The 17,012-nt window shown below is 47.6% G+C and overlaps 7 non-coding genes and 1 pseudogene across 7 annotated transcripts; all 8 read right to left on the bottom strand.

Annotated features, from left to right (window-relative positions):
* Positions 1–977: 977 nt before the first annotated feature.
* LOC142265768 (U2 spliceosomal RNA) lies at positions 978–1,170 on the bottom strand. The gene has a single exon (XR_012732004.1). It is a non-coding gene; the product is annotated as a U2 spliceosomal RNA (small nuclear RNA).
* A 2,189-nt stretch (positions 1,171–3,359) lies between these two features.
* LOC142265801 (U2 spliceosomal RNA) lies at positions 3,360–3,550 on the bottom strand. Its single transcript, XR_012732028.1, has one exon. It is a non-coding gene; the product is annotated as a U2 spliceosomal RNA (small nuclear RNA).
* A 3,842-nt stretch (positions 3,551–7,392) lies between these two features.
* LOC142265800 (U2 spliceosomal RNA) lies at positions 7,393–7,583 on the bottom strand. Its single transcript, XR_012732027.1, has one exon. It is a non-coding gene; the product is annotated as a U2 spliceosomal RNA (small nuclear RNA).
* Positions 7,584–8,970: 1,387 nt separating this feature from the next.
* LOC142265799 (U2 spliceosomal RNA) lies at positions 8,971–9,161 on the bottom strand. The gene has a single exon (XR_012732026.1). It is a non-coding gene; the product is annotated as a U2 spliceosomal RNA (small nuclear RNA).
* Positions 9,162–10,548: 1,387 nt separating this feature from the next.
* On the bottom strand, positions 10,549–10,739 carry LOC142265798 (U2 spliceosomal RNA). The gene has a single exon (XR_012732025.1). It is a non-coding gene; the product is annotated as a U2 spliceosomal RNA (small nuclear RNA).
* Positions 10,740–12,126: 1,387 nt separating this feature from the next.
* LOC142265797 (U2 spliceosomal RNA) lies at positions 12,127–12,317 on the bottom strand. Its single transcript, XR_012732024.1, has one exon. It is a non-coding gene; the product is annotated as a U2 spliceosomal RNA (small nuclear RNA).
* A 1,387-nt stretch (positions 12,318–13,704) lies between these two features.
* On the bottom strand, positions 13,705–13,902 carry LOC142265772 (U2 spliceosomal RNA). The gene has a single exon (XR_012732007.1). It is a non-coding gene; the product is annotated as a U2 spliceosomal RNA (small nuclear RNA).
* A 2,268-nt stretch (positions 13,903–16,170) lies between these two features.
* On the bottom strand, positions 16,171–16,375 carry LOC142265766 (U2 spliceosomal RNA; annotated as a pseudogene).
* Positions 16,376–17,012: the final 637 nt, after the last annotated feature.

The following is a 17,012-nucleotide window of genomic DNA, read 5'->3' as shown; positions in this document are numbered from 1 at the left end:
ACCACCCGCTTCCCTTCTCCTGTCATCCCCCTACCACCCGGGAAAAAAAGAGATTGCCCCCTCCTTCCACTAGCCCACCCTCCCACCCAAAGAACAACTTCTTCTGCGCAGCTTGTTTTCTAGGCAGCAGCGCTATTGTGATGTCATCGGGGGGCATTGTGACAAGCCGCCAGTGTTCCGTCTCTTCATGTTGTGCACAGTTCAAACGGAAAATACATCAACAGGCAGACTACAGAAAAGCTTACTATCAAAGGTTAGAGGGGGGCTTTCTCAGAGGGCTTTTTACAGTTTTTCTATTCCCAATTAGCCGTTTAAGTGTACTTATTGAAAGTAGTAATTCTTTCATAGGCCGCCCTTTCTTAGTATTTGACGTTCCTTATATTGCGGTATGAGGCTTCGCAGTAGGTTGCAAACATTCATCACCCATGACTGTCCCCAATTGAGCTCAGAAGCTCAATGTCTATCATGACCTCTCTTTTAGAATGTCCAAGAGCAAGCAAACTATTCCTCCAGGAGAGGGCGCCAACAGACTACTAAAGAGATCATCATTACTCAAAGAAAACCCCAAAAACCAATGCATGATAGGAATAAACAGGTAACTTTCTTTGGAGTGGAAGCGGAGAGATCGCACCAGATGCCAATTCTAGATCTTATCACACCTGTGGTCACTGCAGCAGCAGGTGAATCCACTTTGTCCAAAAGGGATCTATTCCATTCAATTGCAAATGATCTAGATAAGACAGAGAACTGCAGCACGGGGACATAGCCGAGTTGGTCAGGTTGAGTGGTGATGAGTTTGCTATTTGGATGAATAAAGAAAGTCAAAAGTGTGAAAGATAAAAAACAAAAGGAGGAAGTGTGAAAAGTGAATGGGCCAAATTGAGGTGCATATGAAGACGTATGCTTTCTTCCAATTCATTAAATCGGGCTAATATGAATCAGGTGAATTGAGTTCTGCTTTTGGAAACTGGGTTAAGAAGGGGTGCACCGTTCCTGGAGGTACTGCAATACCAGGTCAATGCGTGGAGTGGACAGAGCAAGCTCTTTTTCCATCTCCCTGTTCTAAAAATCCATTTAATATATGGTCCCCAGATAGGGGACGTATCAGATATTAAACTGATAAGAACAGATTTTTGATTTAATGAAGCTTTCCAAAGCACCACAAAAAATGCATGACCGAAGTCACACCAAAAACAGTGCAAAGGCTAGGATTCGTGTGGACCCCACCGTGAGGAGAGGGTCCCCAAAAATCAACCCCGTCCCTCCGAGCCAGAAGGCCACAGCAAGGGTCAGGGATCTTCGGTGCTCCCCCAAGCCGAAGCCTGGTTGAGCCTTGTCGTTGCTCCCAGCGTCCACCCAGGCATCTTACCCAAGTGGAGTAGAGAGCTACTAGTTATTGGTTTCGCAGCCGAAACTGCCCGGACCGTCAACCGGTGTTGGTTTCTCAGCCCAAGGCTAACCGGACCTCCAACCGGGTGTTGGTTTCTCAGCCGAAGCTGACCCAGACCTCCAACCGGGTGTTGGTTTCTCAGCCGAAGCTGACCCGGACCTCCAACCGGGTGTTAGTTTCTCAGCCCAAAGCTGACCAGACCTCCGACCGGGATTATAAAAATTTCCCTTCCTAGCCAGAAGGCCGGGATAGGGTAATATGCTCAAAAAGTATGAAAAGGCAAGGTACGGTGTGCTACAGAGCCCAAGGCTTGCCGGGGTCCCAAGCCAGCAAGCTCAGACTCACTCCAGGGTCGTCAGTCCTGGGGCACGTTGTACTATAGCCCCCCACCCTTACTCAGTCTAATAGCCTTGATCCTGGTAGGGCCATGTTTTCCTCTAGATGAATATACTATCCACCCAGAGTACTAGCAAGCGCAACCTTCCAGTGTGCAGTGTATCATTGTACTAAGGTGGCCTGGAGCTTAAACCACCTCTTCGAACAACACTACACATGATCTTAGCCAAAAGGCCGAGAAGCGATAACCAGAATTGGTTTGGGCCTCGAGTGGCACCCTGGCCTATGCCGGACACATCTTAGGGAGAGAGAGCGAGAGGGAGACAAACCCACGCCTACACAAGACATTTTGTCACCCAAGCCAACCCTTGAAAAGGCTGCTTTGCAGAGCAAAAACAAGAAGAATGGTGCGTTTTGCAGCCGCCGCCCACTGCAATGAATCTGAATAACTCCTCCTTTAGGGCGCAAGCAACTCCCCTCCCCCTTGCAGTCTTTCCAATTCACGATACAAAAAGACGGACAGGACAGGTTGCCTGACTTTCCGTCACTGCCACCCTTTGCCATCCTTACCCGTAGAAAGCCCTTTCATCATCCCCAAACCCTAATCTTTTCCCTTTCCTTCCCAGCCCCCAAACCCTGCCCTCTGTACCTTTCTCACCACCCGCTTCCCTTCTCCTGTCATCCCCCTACCACCCGGGAAAAAAAGAGATTGCCCCCTCCTTCCACTAGCCCACCCTCCCACCCAAAGAACAACTTCTTCTGCGCAGCTTGTTTTCTAGGCAGCAGCGCTATTGTGATGTCATCGGGGGGCATTGTGACAAGCCGCCAGTGTTCCGTCTCTTCATGTTGTGCACAGTTCAAACGGAAAATACATCAACAGGCAGACTACAGAAAAGCTTACTATCAAAGGTTAGAGGGGGGCTTTCTCAGAGGGCTTTTTACAGTTTTTCTATTCCCAATTAGCCGTTTAAGTGTACTTATTGAAAGTAGTAATTCTTTCATAGGCCGCCCTTTCTTAGTATTTGACGTTCCTTATATTGCGGTATGAGGCTTCGCAGTAGGTTGCAAACATTCATCACCCATGACTGTCCCCAATTGAGCTCAGAAGCTCAATGTCTATCATGACCTCTCTTTTAGAATGTCCAAGAGCAAGCAAACTATTCCTCCAGGAGAGGGCGCCAACAGACTACTAAAGAGATCATCATTACTCAAAGAAAACCCCAAAAACCAATGCATGATAGGAATAAACAGGTAACTTTCTTTGGAGTGGAAGCGGAGAGATCGCACCAGATGCCAATTCTAGATCTTATCACACCTGTGGTCACTGCAGCAGCAGGTGAATCCACTTTGTCCAAAAGGGATCTATTCCATTCAATTGCAAATGATCTAGATAAGACAGAGAACTGCAGCACGGGGACATAGCCGAGTTGGTCAGGTTGAGTGGTGATGAGTTTGCTATTTGGATGAATAAAGAAAGTCAAAAGTGTGAAAGATAAAAAACAAAAGGAGGAAGTGTGAAAAGTGAATGGGCCAAATTGAGGTGCATATGAAGACGTATGCTTTCTTCCAATTCATTAAATCGGGCTAATATGAATCAGGTGAATTGAGTTCTGCTTTTGGAAACTGGGTTAAGAAGGGGTGCACCGTTCCTGGAGGTACTGCAATACCAGGTCAATGCGTGGAGTGGACAGAGCAAGCTCTTTTTCCATCTCCCTGTTCTAAAAATCCATTTAATATATGGTCCCCAGATAGGGGACGTATCAGATATTAAACTGATAAGAACAGATACTACACTTGATCTTAGCCAAAAGGCCGAGAAGCGATAACCAGAATTGGTTTGGGCCTCGAGTGGCACCCTGGCCTATGCCGGACACATCTTAGGGAGAGAGAGCGAGAGGGAGACAAACCCACGCCTACACAAGACATTTTGTCACCCAAGCCAACCCTTGAAAAGGCTGCTTTGCAGAGCAAAAACAAGAAGAATGGTGCGTTTTGCAGCCGCCGCCCACTGCAATGAATCTGAATAACTCCTCCTTTAGGGCGCAAGCAACTCCCCTCCCCCTTGCAGTCTTTCCAATTCACGATACAAAAAGACGGACAGGACAGGTTGCCTGACTTTCCGTCACTGCCACCCTTTGCCATCCTTACCCGTAGAAAGCCCTTTCATCATCCCCAAACCCTAATCTTTTCCCTTTCCTTCCCAGCCCCCAAACCCTGCCCTCTGTACCTTTCTCACCACCCGCTTCCCTTCTCCTGTCATCCCCCTACCACCCGGGAAAAAAAGAGATTGCCCCCTCTTTCCACTAGCCCACCTTCCCACCCAAAGAACAACTTCTTCTGCGCAGCTTGTTTTCTAGGCAGCAGCGCTATTGTGATGTCATCGGGGGGCATTGTGACAAGCCGCCAGTGTTCCGTCTCTTCATGTTGTGCACAGTTCAAACGGAAAATACATCAACAGGCAGACTACAGAAAAGCTTACTATCAAAGGTTAGAGGGGGGCTTTCTCAGAGGGCTTTTTACAGTTTTTCTATTCCCAATTAGCCGTTTAAGTGTACTTATTGAAAGTAGTAATTCTTTCATAGGCCGCCCTTTCTTAGTATTTGACGTTCCTTATATTGCGGTATGAGGCTTCGCAGTAGGTTGCAAACATTCATCACCCATGACTGTCCCCAATTGAGCTCAGAAGCTCAATGTCTATCATGACCTCTCTTTTAGAATGTCCAAGAGCAAGCAAACTATTCCTCCAGGAGAGGGCGCCAACAGACTACTAAAGAGATCATCATTAGTGATGAGCGAGCATGCTTGTAACTACTCGGTACTCGCACGAGTATCACTGTACTCGGGCTGCTCGGCGGGTACCGAGTAATTTTGCAATACTCGTGCTTTACTCGTGGTCTTCATCCCTGCATGTTGGCGCTCTTTTGAGAGCCAGCCCTCATGCAGGGATTGGCTGGCAGACCACTGCAATGCCACAGCCCTGTTAGTTGTGGAATTGCAGTGATTGGCCGGCCTGCACAGCGTGACCGAGCCTTTATACCGGCCGGCGCGCTGTGCTCTGTACACAGCCATCTCATATTCCCTGCTTTCCACGCCCACAGGCGCCTATGATTGGTTGCAGTGAGACACGCCCCCACGCTGAGTGACAGGTGTCACACTGCACCCAATCACAGCAGCCGGTGGGCGTGTCTATACTGTGCAGTAAAATAAATAAATAAATAATTAAAAAAACGGCGTGCGGTTCCCCCCAATTTTAAAACCAGCCAGATAAAGCCATACGGCTGAAGGCTGGTATTCTCAGGATGGGGAGCTCCACGTTATGGGGAGCCCCCCACCCTAACAATATCTGTCAGCAGCTGGCCAGAATTGCCGCATACATTATATGCGACAATTCTGGGGCTGTACCCGGCTCTTCCCGATTTACCCTGGTGCGTTGGCAAATCGGGGTAATAAGGAGTTATTGGAAGCCCATAGCTGCCAATAAGTCCTAGATTAATCATGTCATGCGTCTATGAGACACCCTCCATGATTAATCTGTAAGTTACAGTAAATAAACCCACACAACCGAAAAAATCCTTTATTAGAAATAAAAAACACACACACATTCCCTGGTTCACCACTTTAATCAGCCCGAAAAAGCCCTCCTTGTCCGGCGTACTCCAGGATGATCCAGCGTCGCATCCAGCGCTGCTGCATGGAGGTGACCGGAGCTGCAGAAGACACCGCCGCTCCGGTCACCTCCACACAGCAAATGAACACAGCCGCGCGATCAGCTGCTGTCACTGAGGTTACCCGCTGTCACCGCTGCATCCACCGGTGGCCGCGGGTAACCTCAGTGACAGCAGCTGATCGCGCGGCTGTGTTCATTTGCTGTGTGGAGGTGACCGGAGCGGCTGTGTGTGCTGCGGCTCCGGTCACCTCCATGCAGCAGCGCTGGATGCGACGCTGGACCATCCTGGATTACGCCGGACATGGAGGGCTTTTTCGGGCTGATTAAAGTGGTGAACCAGGGTATATGTGTGTGTTTTTATTTCTAATAAAGGATTTTTTCTGGTGTGTGTGTGTGTTTATTTACTGTAACTTACAGATTAATCATGGAGGGTGTCTCATAGACGCCTGACATGATTAATCTAGGACTTATTGGCAGCTATGGGCTGCCAATAACTCCTTATTACCCCGATTTGCCAACGCACCAGGGCAAATCGGGAAGAGCCGGGTACAGTCCCAGAACTGTCGCATATAATGTATGCGGCAATTCTGGGCGGCTGTTGGCTGATATTGTTAGGGTGGGGGGCTCCCCATAACGTGGAGCTCCCCATCCTGAGAATACCAGCCTTCAGCCGTATGGCTTTATCTGGCTGGTATTAAAATTGGGGGGACCGCATGCCGTTTTTTTTAATTATTTAATTATTTATTTCACTGCACAGTATACACACACCGGCTGCTGTGATTGGTTGCAGTGAGACAGCTGTCACTCAGTGTGGGAGCGTGTCTCACTGCAACCAATCATAGGCGCCGAAAAGCAGGACAGCAGGGAATAGGAGATTGATTAATGAGCGGCCGGCTTTTTCAAAAGAGGAAAAGCCACCGGAGTTTGAACAGCTGTGCAGCGCCGCGGCAGTGATCGGGGAACGGTAAGTAAGAGAGAGGGGGGGAACTGACCGACAGACTGTGAGAGGGGGACAGACAAGACAGAGAGAGACAGACCGACGGACTGAGGGAGATAGAATAAAAAAAAAAAAATGACCGACATCGCTAGTAAAAAGCACAAAACGTGCGTTTTGGACATCGGAGTGCCACACAAGGTTTTCATGTAAAATCTTTCATGTATTAATCTCAAAAAGTAACATACACCAGCTCTATCTCACTATTGAGTATGTGCCCTTAACATTTCCGCCATGAAAATTCATTTTGGTGTCATTTTGGAAGGTTTTCTGGTGAGTCCGTAAAAATGGCGTAAAACTCGGACAAAATTGTTCACATCTGTGACTTTTGAGTGATAAATGCTTCAAGGGGTCTTCCCCATGCTGATGCCATGTCATTTGAGCACTCTTCTGAGACTTTTGTGACATTTTTAGGGTTTCTCCATGCTGCCGGGGGGTCATTTCACAAAAATACTCGGGTCTCCCATAGGATAACATTGGGCTCGGTGCTCGGGCCGAGTACACGAGTATCTTGGGAGGCTCGGCCCGAGCTTCGAGCACCCGAGCTTTTTAGTACTCGCTCATCACTAATCATCATTACTCAAAGAAAACCCCAAAAACCAATGCATGATAGGAATAAACAGGTAACTTTCTTTGGAGTGGAAGCGGAGAGATCGCACCAGATGCCAATTCTAGATCTTATCACACCTGTGGTCACTGCAGCAGCAGGTGAATCCACTTTGTCCAAAAGGGATCTATTCCATTCAATTGCAAATGATCTAGATAAGACAGAGAACTGCAGCACGGGGACATAGCCGAGTTGGTCAGGTTGAGTGGTGATGAGTTTGCTATTTGGATGAATAAAGAAAGTCAAAAGTGTGAAAGATAAAAAACAAAAGGAGGAAGTGTGAAAAGTGAATGGGCCAAATTGAGGTGCATATGAAGACGTATGCTTTCTTCCAATTCATTAAATCGGGCTAATATGAATCAGGTGAATTGAGTTCTGCTTTTGGAAACTGGGTTAAGAAGGGGTGCACCGTTCCTGGAGGTACTGCAATACCAGGTCAATGCGTGGAGTGGACAGAGCAAGCTCTTTTTCCATCTCCCTGTTCTAAAAATCCATTTAATATATGGTCCCCAGATAGGGGACGTATCAGATATTAAACTGATAAGAACAGATACTACACTTGATCTTAGCCAAAAGGCCGAGAAGCGATAACCAGAATTGGTTTGGGCCTCGAGTGGCACCCTGGCCTATGCCGGACACATCTTAGGGAGAGAGAGCGAGAGGGAGACAAACCCACGCCTACACAAGACATTTTGTCACCCAAGCCAACCCTTGAAAAGGCTGCTTTGCAGAGCAAAAACAAGAAGAATGGTGCGTTTTGCAGCCGCCGCCCACTGCAATGAATCTGAATAACTCCTCCTTTAGGGCGCAAGCAACTCCCCTCCCCCTTGCAGTCTTTCCAATTCACGATACAAAAAGACGGACAGGACAGGTTGCCTGACTTTCCGTCACTGCCACCCTTTGCCATCCTTACCCGTAGAAAGCCCTTTCATCATCCCCAAACCCTAATCTTTTCCCTTTCCTTCCCAGCCCCCAAACCCTGCCCTCTGTACCTTTCTCACCACCCGCTTCCCTTCTCCTGTCATCCCCCTACCACCCGGGAAAAAAAGAGATTGCCCCCTCCTTCCACTAGCCCACCCTCCCACCCAAAGAACAACTTCTGCTGCGCAGCTTGTTTTCTAGGCAGCAGCGCTATTGTGATGTCATCGGGGGGCATTGTGACAAGCCGCCAGTGTTCCGTCTCTTCATGTTGTGCACAGTTCAAACGGAAAATACATCAACAGGCAGACTACAGAAAAGCTTACTATCAAAGGTTAGAGGGGGGCTTTCTCAGAGGGCTTTTTACAGTTTTTCTATTCCCAATTAGCCGTTTAAGTGTACTTATTGAAAGTAGTAATTCTTTCATAGGCCGCCCTTTCTTAGTATTTGACGTTCCTTATATTGCGGTATGAGGCTTCGCAGTAGGTTGCAAACATTCATCACCCATGACTGTCCCCAATTGAGCTCAGAAGCTCAATGTCTATCATGACCTCTCTTTTAGAATGTCCAAGAGCAAGCAAACTATTCCTCCAGGAGAGGGCGCCAACAGACTACTAAAGAGATCATCATTACTCAAAGAAAACCCCAAAAACCAATGCATGATAGGAATAAACAGGTAACTTTCTTTGGAGTGGAAGCGGAGAGATCGCACCAGATGCCAATTCTAGATCTTATCACACCTGTGGTCACTGCAGCAGCAGGTGAATCCACTTTGTCCAAAAGGGATCTATTCCATTCAATTGCAAATGATCTAGATAAGACAGAGAACTGCAGCATGGGGACATAGCCGAGTTGGTCAGGTTGAGTGGTGATGAGTTTGCTATTTGGATGAATAAAGAAAGTCAAAAGTGTGAAAGATAAAAAACAAAAGGAGGAAGTGTGAAAAGTGAATGGGCCAAATTGAGGTGCATATGAAGACGTATGCTTTCTTCCAATTCATTAAATCGGGCTAATATGAATCAGGTGAATTGAGTTCTGCTTTTGGAAACTGGGTTAAGAAGGGGTGCACCGTTCCTGGAGGTACTGCAATACCAGGTCAATGCGTGGAGTGGACAGAGCAAGCTCTTTTTCCATCTCCCTGTTCTAAAAATCCATTTAATATATGGTCCCCAGATAGGGGACGTATCAGATATTAAACTGATAAGAACAGATACTACACTTGATCTTAGCCAAAAGGCCGAGAAGCGATAACCAGAATTGGTTTGGGCCTCGAGTGGCACCCTGGCCTATGCCGGACACATCTTAGGGAGAGAGAGCGAGAGGGAGACAAACCCACGCCTACACAAGACATTTTGTCACCCAAGCCAACCCTTGAAAAGGCTGCTTTGCAGAGCAAAAACAAGAAGAATGGTGCGTTTTGCAGCCGCCGCCCACTGCAATGAATCTGAATAACTCCTCCTTTAGGGCGCAAGCAACTCCCCTCCCCCTTGCAGTCTTTCCAATTCACGATACAAAAAGACGGACAGGACAGGTTGCCTGACTTTCCGTCACTGCCACCCTTTGCCATCCTTACCCGTAGAAAGCCCTTTCATCATCCCCAAACCCTAATCTTTTCCCTTTCCTTCCCAGCCCCCAAACCCTGCCCTCTGTACCTTTCTCACCACCCGCTTCCCTTCTCCTGTCATCCCCCTACCACCCGGGAAAAAAAGAGATTGCCCCCTCCTTCCACTAGCCCACCCTCCCACCCAAAGAACAACTTCTTCTGCGCAGCTTGTTTTCTAGGCAGCAGCGCTATTGTGATGTCATCGGGGGGCATTGTGACAAGCCGCCAGTGTTCCGTCTCTTCATGTTGTGCACAGTTCAAACGGAAAATACATCAACAGGCAGACTACAGAAAAGCTTACTATCAAAGGTTAGAGGGGGGCTTTCTCAGAGGGCTTTTTACAGTTTTTCTATTCCCAATTAGCCGTTTAAGTGTACTTATTGAAAGTAGTAATTCTTTCATAGGCCGCCCTTTCTTAGTATTTGACGTTCCTTATATTGCGGTATGAGGCTTCGCAGTAGGTTGCAAACATTCATCACCCATGACTGTCCCCAATTGAGCTCAGAAGCTCAATGTCTATCATGACCTCTCTTTTAGAATGTCCAAGAGCAAGCAAACTATTCCTCCAGGAGAGGGCGCCAACAGACTACTAAAGAGATCATCATTACTCAAAGAAAACCCCAAAAACCAATGCATGATAGGAATAAACAGGTAACTTTCTTTGGAGTGGAAGCGGAGAGATCGCACCAGATGCCAATTCTAGATCTTATCACACCTGTGGTCACTGCAGCAGCAGGTGAATCCACTTTGTCCAAAAGGGATCTATTCCATTCAATTGCAAATGATCTAGATAAGACAGAGAACTGCAGCACGGGGACATAGCCGAGTTGGTCAGGTTGAGTGGTGATGAGTTTGCTATTTGGATGAATAAAGAAAGTCAAAAGTGTGAAAGATAAAAAACAAAAGGAGGAAGTGTGAAAAGTGAATGGGCCAAATTGAGGTGCATATGAAGACGTATGCTTTCTTCCAATTCATTAAATCGGGCTAATATGAATCAGGTGAATTGAGTTCTGCTTTTGGAAACTGGGTTAAGAAGGGGTGCACCGTTCCTGGAGGTACTGCAATACCAGGTCAATGCGTGGAGTGGACAGAGCAAGCTCTTTTTCCATCTCCCTGTTCTAAAAATCCATTTAATATATGGTCCCCAGATAGGGGACGTATCAGATATTAAACTGATAAGAACAGATACTACACTTGATCTTAGCCAAAAGGCCGAGAAGCGATAACCAGAATTGGTTTGGGCCTCGAGTGGCACCCTGGCCTATGCCGGACACATCTTAGGGAGAGAGAGCGAGAGGGAGACAAACCCACGCCTACACAAGACATTTTGTCACCCAAGCCAACCCTTGAAAAGGCTGCTTTGCAGAGCAAAAACAAGAAGAATGGTGCGTTTTGCAGCCGCCGCCCACTGCAATGAATCTGAATAACTCCTCCTTTAGGGCGCAAGAAACTCCCCTCCCCCTTGCAGTCTTTCCAATTCACGATACAAAAAGACGGACAGGACAGGTTGCCTGACTTTCCGTCACTGCCACCCTTTGCCATCCTTACCCGTAGAAAGCCCTTTCATCATCCCCAAACCCTAATCTTTTCCCTTTCCTTCCCAGCCCCCAAACCCTGCCCTCTGTACCTTTCTCACCACCCGCTTCCCTTCTCCTGTCATCCCCCTACCACCCGGGAAAAAAAGAGATTGCCCCCTCCTTCCACTAGCCCACCCTCCCACCCAAAGAACAACTTCTTCTGCGCAGCTTGTTTTCTAGGCAGCAGCGCTATTGTGATGTCATCGGGGGGCATTGTGACAAGCCGCCAGTGTTCCGTCTCTTCATGTTGTGCACAGTTCAAACGGAAAATACATCAACAGACAGACTACAGAAAAGCTTACTATCAAAGGTTAGAGGGGGGCTTTCTCAGAGGGCTTTTTACAGTTTTTCTATTCCCAATTAGCCGTTTAAGTGTACTTATTGAAAGTAGTAATTCTTTCATAGGCCGCCCTTTCTTAGTATTTGACGTTTCTTATATTGCGGTATGAGGCTTCGCAGTAGGTTGCAAACATTCATCACCCATGACTGTCCCCAATTGAGCTCAGAAGCTCAATGTCTATCATGACCTCTCTTTTAGAATGTCCAAGAGCAAGCAAACTATTCCTCCAGGAGAGGGCGCCAACAGACTACTAAAGAGATCATCATTACTCAAAGAAAACCCCAAAAACCAATGCATGATAGGAATAAACAGGTAACTTTCTTTGGAGTGGAAGCGGAGAGATCGCACCAGATGCCAATTCTAGATCTTATCACACCTGTGGTCACTGCAGCAGCAGGTGAATCCACTTTGTCCAAAAGGGATCTATTCCATTCAATTGCAAATGATCTAGATAAGACAGAGAACTGCAGCACGGGGACATAGCCGAGTTGGTCAGGTTGAGTGGTGATGAGTTTGCTATTTGGATGAATAAAGAAAGTCAAAAGTGTGAAAGATAAAAAACAAAAGGAGGAAGTGTGAAAAGTGAATGGGCCAAATTGAGGTGCATATGAAGACGTATGCTTTCTTCCAATTCATTAAATCGGGCTAATATGAATCAGGTGAATTGAGTTCTGCTTTTGGAAACTGGGTTAAGAAGGGGTGCACCGTTCCTGGAGGTACTGCAATACCAGGTCAATGCGTGGAGTGGACAGAGCAAGCTCTTTTTCCATCTCCCTGTTCTAAAAATCCATTTAATATATGGTCCCCAGATAGGGGACGTATCAGATATTAAACTGATAAGAACAGATACTACACTTGATCTTAGCCAAAAGGCCGAGAAGCGATAACCAGAATTGGTTTGGGCCTCGAGTGGCACCCTGGCCTATGCCGGACACATCTTAGGGAGAGAGAGCGAGAGGGAGACAAACCCACGCCTACACAAGACATTTTGTCACCCAAGCCAACCCTTGAAAAGGCTGCTTTGCAGAGCAAAAACAAGAAGAATGGTGCGTTTTGCAGCCGCCGCCCACTGCAATGAATCTGAATAACTCCTCCTTTAGGGCGCAAGCAACTCCCCTCCCCCTTGCAGTCTTTCCAATTCACGATACAAAAAGACGGACAGGACAGGTTGCCTGACTTTCCGTCACTGCCACCCTTTGCCATCCTTACCCGTAGAAAGCCCTTTCATCATCCCCAAACCCTAATCTTTTCCCTTTCCTTCCCAGCCCCCAAACCCTGCCCTCTGTACCTTTCTCACCACCCGCTTCCCTTCTCCTGTCATCCCCCTACCACCCGGGAAAAAAAGAGATTGCCCCCTCCTTCCACTAGCCCACCCTCCCACCCAAAGAACAACTTCTTCTGCGCAGCTTGTTTTCTAGGCAGCAGCGCTATTGTGATGTCATCGGGGGGCATTGTGACAAGCCGCCAGTGTTCCGTCTCTTCATGTTGTGCACAGTTCAAACGGAAAATACATCAACAGGCAGACTACAGAAAAGCTTACTATCAAAGGTTAGAGGGGGGCTTTCTCAGAGGGCTTTTTACAGTTTTTCTATTCCCAATTAGCCGTTTAAGTGTACTTATTGAAAGTAGTAATTCTTTCATAGGCCGCCCTTTCTTAGTATTTGACGTTCCTTATATTGCGGTATGAGGCTTCGCAGTAGGTTGCAAACATTCATCACCCATGACTGTCCCCAATTGAGCTCAGAAGCTCAATGTCTATCATGACCTCTCTTTTAGAATGTCCAAGAGCAAGCAAACTATTCCTCCAGGAGAGGGCGCCAACAGACTACTAAAGAGATCATCATTACTCAAAGAAAACCCCAAAAACCAATGCATGATAGGAATAAACAGGTAACTTTCTTTGGAGTGGAAGCGGAGAGATCGCACCAGATGCCAATTCTAGATCTTATCACACCTGTGGTCACTGCAGCAGCAGGTGAATCCACTTTGTCCAAAAGGGATCTATTCCATTCAATTGCAAATGATCTAGATAAGACAGAGAACTGCAGCACGGGGACATAGCCGAGTTGGTCAGGTTGAGTGGTGATGAGTTTGCTATTTGGATGAATAAAGAAAGTCAAAAGTGTGAAAGATAAAAAACAAAAGGAGGAAGTGTGAAAAGTGAATGGGCCAAATTGAGGTGCATATGAAGACGTATGCTTTCTTCCAATTCATTAAATCGGGCTAATATGAATCAGGTGAATTGAGTTCTGCTTTTGGAAACTGGGTTAAGAAGGGGTGCACCGTTCCTGGAGGTACTGCAATACCAGGTCAATGCGTGGAGTGGACAGAGCAAGCTCTTTTTCCATCTCCCTGTTCTAAAAATCCATTTAATATATGGTCCCCAGATAGGGGACGTATCAGATATTAAACTGATAAGAACAGATTTTTTGATTTAATGAAGCTTTCCAAAGCACCGCAAAAAATGCATGACCGAAGTCAAACCAAAAACAGTGCAAAGGCTAGGATTCGTGTGGACCCCTCCGTGAGGAGAGGGTCCTCAAAAATCAACCCCGTCCCTCCGAGCCAGAAGGCCACAGCAAGGGTCAGGGATCTTCGGTGCTCCCCCAAGCCGAAGCCTGGTTGAGCCTTGTCGTTGCTCCCAGCGTCCATCCAGGCATCTTACCCAAGTGGAGTAGAGAGCTACTAGTTGTTGGTTTCGCAGCCGAAACTGCCCGGACCGTCAACCGGTGTTGGTTTCTCAGCCCAAGGCTAACCGGACCTCCAACCGGGTGTTGGTTTCTCAGCCGAAGCTGACCCGGACCTCCAACCGGGTGTTGGTTTCTCTGCCGAAGCTGACCCGGACCTCCAACCGGGTGTTGGTTTCTCAGCCGAAGCTGACCCGGACCTCCAACCGGGTGTTGGTTTCTCAGCCAAAGCTGACCCGGACCTCCAACCGGGTGTTGGTTTCTCAGCCCAAAGCTGAACGGACCTCCGACCATGATTATAAAAATTTCCCTTCCTAGCCAGAAGGCCGGGATAGAGCAATATGCTCAGAAAGTATGAAAGGGAAAGGTACGGTGTGCTACAGAGCCCAAGGCTCGCCGGGGTCCCAAGCCAGCAAGCTCAGACTCACTCCAGGGTCGTTAATCCTGGGGCACATTGCACCATAGCTCCCACACTTACTCAGTCTAATAGCCTCGATCCTGGTAGGGCCATGGTTTCCTCTAGATGGATATACTATCCTCCCAAAGTACTAACAAGCGCAACCTTCCAGTGTGCATTGCATCATTGTACTAAGGTGGCCGGAGCCTTAAACCACCTTTTCGAACGATGCTACACTTGATCTTAGCCAAAAGGCCGAGAAGCGATAACCAGAATTGGTTTGGGCCTCGAGTGGCACCCTGGCCTATGCCGGACACATCTTAGGGAGAGAGAGCGAGAGGGAGACAAACCCACGCCTACACAAGACATTTTGTCACCCAAGCCAACCCTTGAAAAGGCTGCTTTGCAGAGCAAAAACAAGAAGAATGGTGCGTTTTGCAGCCGCCGCCCACTGCAATGAATCTGAATAACTCCTCCTTTAGGGCGCAAGCAACTCCCCTCCCCCTTGCAGTCTTTCCAATTCACGATACAAAAAGACGGACAGGACAGGTTGCCTGACTTTCCGTCACTGCCACCCTTTGCCATCCTTACCCGTAGAAAGCCCTTTCATCATCCCCAAACCCTAATCTTTTCCCTTTCCTTCCCAGCCCCCAAACCCTGCCCTCTGTACCTTTCTCACCACCCGCTTCCCTTCTCCTGTCATCCCCCTACCACCCGGGAAAAAAAGAGATTGCCCCCTCCTTCCACTAGCCCACCCTCCCACCCAAAGAACAACTTCTTCTGCGCAGCTTGTTTTCTAGGCAGCAGCGCTATTGTGATGTCATCGGGGGGCATTGTGACAAGCCGCCAGTGTTCCGTCTCTTCATGTTGTGCACAGTTCAAACGGAAAATACATCAACAGGCAGACTACAGAAAAGCTTACTATCAAAGGTTAGAGGGGGGCTTTCTCAGAGGGCTTTTTACAGTTTTTCTATTCCCAATTAGCCGTTTAAGTGTACTTATTGAAAGTAGTAATTCTTTCATAGGCCGCCCTTTCTTAGTATTTGACGTTCCTTATATTGCGGTATGAGGCTTCGCAGTAGGTTGCAAACATTCATCACCCATGACTGTCCCCAATTGAGCTCAGAAGCTCAATGTCTATCATGACCTCTCTTTTAGAATGTCCAAGAGCAAGCAAACTATTCCTCCAGGAGAGGGCGCCAACAGACTACTAAAGAGATCATCATTACTCAAAGAAAACCCCAAAAACCAATGCATGATAGGAATAAACAGATAACTTTCTTTGGAGTGGAAGCGGAGAGATCGCACCAGATGCCAATTCTAGATCTTATCACACCTGTGGTCACTGCAGCAGCAGGTGAATCCACTTTGTCCAAAAGGGATCTATTCCATTCAATTGCAAATGATCTAGATAAGACAGAGAACTGCAGCACGGGGACATAGCCGAGTTGGTCAGGTTGAGTGGTGATGAGTTTGCTATTTGGATGAATAAAGAAAGTCAAAAGTGTGAAAGATAAAAAACAAAAGGAGGAAGTGTGAAAAGTGAATGGGCCAAATTGAGGTGCATATGAAGACGTATGCTTTCTTCCAATTCATTAAATCGGGCTAATATGAATCAGGTGAATTGAGTTCTGCTTTTGGAAACTGGGTTAAGAAGGGGTGCACCGTTCCTGGAGGTACTGCAATACCAGGTCAATGCGTGGAGTGGACAGAGCAAGCTCTTTTTCCATCTCCCTGTTCTAAAAATCCATTTAATATATGGTCCCCAGATAGGGGACGTATCAGATATTAAACTGATAAGAACAGATTTTTTGATTTAACAGCATCTTTATTATCATGCACTACTCACAAAAAGGTAACAAACCGTGTACAGTGCCGCAGCCCCGTACACACAGAAATATACAATCCTTCTTACATAGCCATAGAGTACGACGCACTAAACTATACATCACGCTCCTATGCTTATCCATAACACTCAAGCTGAAAGAAAAAGTTAGACAATAAATAACGACGAACCGGCGATTGGGGGATGGGGGTAGGGGAAAAGGGGGATAGGGTGGGGAAATCACAGGCCCGAAGCTTTATTGAAAGACGCACATAACGGGAAAAGGAGGGAGGGGGCATGGAAGAGGTCTAAACCTCCTCCTCGGCGCTGTCGTCCGGACTGTCCATGATGGAATAGTCTCTGAGCAGGCTGTGGATCAGCCTGCGGCAATCCTGGATAGACATCCTCTCCCTCTTCAAGATGAGCCGGTTCCTGGCGACCCAAATAGCGTCCTTAAAGCAGTTCATAAGGCGCCAAGCCTCCTGGATGGCTCCAACGGTGTGAGTCCCAGGGAAGAGTCCATAAAGTACGGAATGGTACGATAGGCTCCCTCTGGGGACGGAGTTCCTCAGGTCATCCTCCAGGGCAACCAACAGGCGCTGTGCGAAACGGCAGTCCCAAAAGGCGTGCAGCGATGTTTCCTCCACGAAGGGGCACCTTGGGCAGTACCG

Source organism: Anomaloglossus baeobatrachus, unplaced genomic scaffold (assembly GCF_048569485.1).
Source record: "Anomaloglossus baeobatrachus isolate aAnoBae1 unplaced genomic scaffold, aAnoBae1.hap1 Scaffold_2776, whole genome shotgun sequence".
NCBI lineage: Eukaryota > Metazoa > Chordata > Amphibia > Anura > Aromobatidae > Anomaloglossus > Anomaloglossus baeobatrachus.
This window is presented reverse-complemented; position numbering and strand designations above follow the sequence as displayed.